Source organism: Aplysia californica, unplaced genomic scaffold, assembly GCF_000002075.1.
Source record: "Aplysia californica isolate F4 #8 unplaced genomic scaffold, AplCal3.0 scaffold00097, whole genome shotgun sequence".
Taxonomy (NCBI): Eukaryota; Metazoa; Mollusca; class Gastropoda; order Aplysiida; family Aplysiidae; genus Aplysia; species Aplysia californica.
The window spans coordinates 721584-727058 of record NW_004797367.1 but is presented as its reverse complement, the minus strand read 5'-3'; the positions used below and the strand labels follow the sequence as shown (position 1 = coordinate 727058).

The 5475-nt window shown below is 44.8% G+C and overlaps 1 protein-coding gene across 1 annotated transcript in view; it reads right to left on the bottom strand.

Annotated features, from left to right (window-relative positions):
• LOC101855633 (tolloid-like protein 1) overlaps positions 1-5475 on the bottom strand; it is a gene marked incomplete in the record, with an annotated part of 127460 nt that overhangs the window by 103475 nt on the left and 18510 nt on the right.

Sequence of the window (5475 nt, the reverse complement as noted above, 5' to 3'; positions counted from 1 at the left end):
AAACGTAATGGGACTTGAACGTTTAAGTAGGGCTACTGCAAGAAAAAAATGAAACTGGAATTCTACACGTTATGCGGGGATGGTGGATGGCTTGACGAAAAATAATCTACATAGTGACAGAATTGGGGTTGTTTTTTTTTAGGGGGGGGGATAGAGGTGAGGCTGTTACTGGAAGACTGCCTCTAACAAACAAACAAAACAAACTAACTAACAAAAGCACAAACACACAAACAGACACACAAACAAAGACGTCCCACTTGGGAATCGAACTCGCGTCTTTTTCACCTAAAAGCGAAGTGCCTTAGCGTTCCACCGCACTCGCCGATTTCTGAATCTTAGACCCATCACACAATATGTGAACATTATTTTATGAGCTTTTAAACAGTGGATTATGCAGTGGATTATATATACCTGGTCGGAGGATCTTAAATAATGGATTGGTATTGAAAAATAAACACGAAATACGACAATAACAGCAAGAATACAAAGCGCCAGGCACGACCAGCAAACACCCCTCCAAGGTCAGAACGTGAGGAAGCAACGAGATGATGGTTTTATTGAGATACAGAGATCTCCCCGAGTCGTGATGGCTCTCCCTTAGGGAATATTGTACTCTTGATTAGCTTAATTGGGGTGAAGAGCGATTGTGGAGAATAGAAGAGGAGGAGTGGGGAGAGGAGAAGATGGACATATGACGAGGATGGGGAGATGGGGAAGATTGGGGTGTGGGGGAGGTTGGGGAGAGGAGGACGTCGGAGGAGAGGAGGAGGAGGCCGAAGGAGAGAAGGAGGATGGGGAAAGAAGGAGGAGATGGGGAGAAGGGGATGAGGGGGGAAGGGGGATGGGGAGAGGAGGAGGAGGGAAGGGGGATGGGGAAAGGAGGAGATCGGAGGAGAGGAGGAAGAGGTCGGAGGAGAGGAGGAGGATGGGGAAAGAAGGAGGAAGATGGGGGAGAGGAGGAGGAGATGGGGAGAAGGGGAGGATGGGGAAAGGGAGAGAAGGGGGAAGGAGGATGGGGGAGGAGGATGGGAGAGGAGGAAGAGTAGGGAAGGAGGATTGGTAGGCGAGAAGGACAGGGAGATAAGGAAAACAGGGAGAGGAGGAGGGTGCGGAGAGGAGGAGATGGTTACCCGGAGAACTAAAAAGGGGGAACACTAGAGAAAAGGAAGATAGGAAAGAATAAAGAATGGAGAGAAGGAGCACTCGGAAAGGACGAAGACGAGGAGAGGAGGGGAACTGAAGAAAAGAAGGACGGGCAAGGGGATTATGGATACAGGAGGAGAAGGACGGGGATAAAAAAAGGAACACAGATAAATCAAATTCTAGAAAAAAAAAAGTTTTAGTAAGAGTTTTACGGCACTCGTAACTGCATAAGGTCATATGAGCGCCAGAAGATTAGAGGTGTTACAAGAGAGAAACAAACACAAAAAGAAGGAGGGGAGATAAGGACGATAGATGGTTGATAGGAAAGAAGGAGCAAACCACACCAGAGCACCCACTTCTAGAAAATACAACTTACAACAACTACAACCACAGCAAAAACAACAACAACATCAGTAGCGGCGACAACAATGCTCACGAGCAAAAACAATAACAACAACAACAACAACTACAACCACAATCAGAACCACAACCACCACCACCACAACAACAACAAAAACCACAGCAAGAAGAACAAGAACATCAGTAGCGTCGACGACAACAGCTCATGAGCAGCCACAACAACAACCACAACCACAACCACAACCACATCCACAACCACAACAAAAACAACATTTACTCGTTACAACAAAAGCTCGTGAGCTGGTTAGTTCCATACCGGTACGATGACTCAGCATTCTCGCGCCAGACGGTTCACTCAGTCACCCTTCCCTGGAGGCGGAAGATATAGAGACGACGTCTCAATGTCCCATCTGTCACTCAAATCACATTTTGATATCCAATGATATTCCAGATGTCTCCTTCGTGCATGATGACTAAGCATAATTACATACTCCTCTCAACAGGACATGTTAAAGCAATTCCAAAGTTTTGTTTTAACGCCCCTTTAATAAAACTAGGTTATATTATATAAACATAACACTAATAGTACACGTAGGATGTCTCATTCGATGTAATTTATTGAGATAGTTTAGGAAACGGACTGCTCAGATCCATTCTTTAAGGCTGTTCCGGATCTGTGTTGGATTCAGCATCCCAGAAGACAGACAATGGGGGACCCCTCCCCCCCCCAAGTCTCCTTTCCCTCTTTCTTTCTTTCTTTCTTTCTTTCTTTCTTTCTTTCTCTCTTTCTTTCTTTCTTTTTATAGCTGGCCTTCTCCGGAGGGCGGCAGACTGCCATAAAAATATGCAGTCAGATATGTGACGACCTCTTTTGGTTTTGGTCCATAGCTAAACTGGTCCGGGCCGGGTAGTGTCTTGGAGCAGCGGTTCGGGATCGCAGTATCTATTCGGAGACGTCTCCGACGGAGATAGACCAATCAAAATGCTTTGTGCCTCTGGACCAAGTAAAATATCTATGGAGGGGGAGGGGGGGCATGCTTCCCTGTTTTGATCCAAAATTTGATATTTTGCTACTAGGTTTGAAATGTTCTAGAAAAGAATTGATTTGCGACAGTTTTAGTGGCTGTATGCGTGATCTGCAGCAAACAATACACAGTTTGACCCCTCAAAGCAGTGCATCTGTGTGCGCGAGTGCGTCTCCGAATAGTTCCTGGGAGCTCGCCGGAGACGTCTCCAAATATGTTCTGCCGTTCGTGATACAGGCCCCCGTGCGGACACTCGAATACTGCGTGTCGTTAGTCGTCAGGACTGACACCACATTGGGGGCTCTCGTGGTCTAGAAGTTAAGGTGTTGGCCTCTCATTCAAAGGTCCTGGGTTGGAATCCGGGTAGCGGCCGAAAAATTTTCTTCTAAAATTGTCTCTTTTCACCTCATTTCCTGCTCTCTAGCAATGTTCTGTCCTCTGTTTTCGTCTCCTCTTTCTGCTCCCACCCACTTACCTACTTTGCCCCCTCCATTGGGCTCCTGACTGTTTCTGCAGCCTTTCTACTGCTACTTCTCGACTCCTTCTAACTGCTGTCTTTCAACAGCACCTATGATCTTCTGGTAGGAAATATCTACACCTAGGCTTCTCGGACAAGGGCGAAACATCTCGGAGGGCTCGTGTGCAAGTTGCGCTCGTTAAAGATCCCTTGCTGGTCTAAAATCGATACGAGTAGGCTTCGGCCGCCACCCGGGCAAAATTCAAAATTTCCTACCAACTGAAATTGTTTAATGTGTCCCGCGCGCTCATATGAACATATGCAGTTGCGAGCACCGTAAAACACTTACCAAAAAATAAAATAAATTTTTTTTAAAATGACACATTTCGGGCACGAGTCGTCTGGGATAGAGCCTGTCATGTGGGGGTATGGCTGCAGGAAGGACTCTTTGCGTTGCACCTTTATTTCGTGACAATAATATGTGAAGCAGCATGGTGAAATCAGGCGCTCGTCAAAATAATCAATGTGAAGAAACTGGCATTTTTCCTCAGGTTTGTGAATTTTTATCGAATTTAATTTTCGTTTTTTGGCTCAACACCTTTCATGCCCATTAAAAAACGCATTTCTGTCTGGATTTTTACTGAGAACCCATGATTAAAGGCACAAAAAATGTGAATTTTTAGTTTCCACGGACTCTCAAGCTAAGGAAATAGCTATTGTTGGCGGCCATTTTCTCACTAATTTTACCTCAGAAACCAGATGGCCCCCCATCTCCTTCATTCGCAAATATCTCGACTTCAATGCAAGATAAATGGATAATATTCTGTTCATCCAAAGCAAGACAAATGAACAAGCTTTAAGATGATACCAATAACTATACATTCCTCAAAATTGCGAGAGCCTGATTTCACCGCGTCGTGACACATATTAATATTCTTTTTTGTCTTCTAGCAACAAAAAAATCTTCTCCACTTGGGAGTCGAATTCACGTCTTCCGCGTGCGACGGCGGAGGACCTAACTGCTACACCCCAGACACCAATAAAGCAAGTTTATCAAAGAGAGTTTGCGTCCATCTCTGATACGACTTAGCTTTGAAAGTGGAGAGCAGCGAGCACAGCTGAAACAATCCAAAGCAAAGAGTATCCCAATTAGAGATTCGAACTAGGAACGCCCATATCGCAGCCCAGAGTCACGACACATGGGCTATGGGATTTGAGTATTTGAGTTAAGAGTGATACGCCGGCACAACGACGACTTTCCATAAGTACTGGAGGAAAAAAGGAAAACAGACACAAACAACGGAATGCAAGTGACAGTAAAGAAGCAGGAACTACCAGTGGGGTTCGTCATCAACTACCTGCAGCGAGTGGCGAACTGCAGTGTTTGCAGTATACTAGAGGAACATCAGCAGAAAGGGCGACAAAAACAATCCGAACAACACACAGAAGGTATTGATTCCAGTGGGGAAGATTATCGGTGTTCATTCTCCTGACACTGAGGGTGGTAATAATAGCTACAAGGCATACTGATTGAACTACTTAGGGCTACATCTTCACCTTTCATAAGGTATCCCCAGTCAGCTAACAAGGCGTGCACATACGTGCACTATAATGCCGTAAACCTTGTTTCTGACATCGTATTTACGGTTCACCATGGAGCGCACGATTTGAACCAAACGAAAGGCACGCACAAAAAATAATAATGACATAATAAAATAAAATAATCAATGAAATAAAAAAAGGAGTTGCAGGGCGTGGGAAGGTACCGAGCTATTATATAGTGACACTGGTGTTTAGCTGTTCATGTGAGCGTAATGCCACGGCTCATAGCGTGCACGGCTCGCAGCGAAGCTTTTGTAGAGACAGAAGAGAGCGCGGTCATTCATTGCTGTTCGCTATCTAGGTGTATAACAAGTCTATGGTATAAGGGGATAGTTAGAAACACGCCTTTGTTCTGTTCCCAGTGGGTTGTGATGAGCACCTTGCACAAATGTATTGGTTGGTAGAAGGGTATGATGTATAAATTTGATCACTTAAAAACAATAAGTCTTTTTACGCCGGGGACAAGTTTGACAGACAATCAAAAACTGCGACAAGAAAGACTGAGTAGACAAACTGACTGACAAACAGAAGCAGGAATAGTCAGATGGACATCTCATACAAACTCAGTTCTTTTCTGTTTAGCTAAATCCTTCCCAACCCCCCTCTTTTCTTTACCCCTCATCTGAACTGGAAAAAGGCCCAAGACCCAAGACCATAGTCCCTCTCATCCCTTACTTATTCAGTTAATTGAGATTCTCTCTCCCGTCCCCTTCAGCCGAGCTGGAAAAATTTGAAAACACATCCCCCCCCCTCCTCTTTTTTCTCTATCATCTAGGGTATCTTAAGATCTCCCCTCCCTAAATAAAACACATGCAAAATAAATACATTAAAATCGCCTTACCTTCAGCTGATCTAAAAAAAACCCCAACAACCTCGCATACCTCTCAA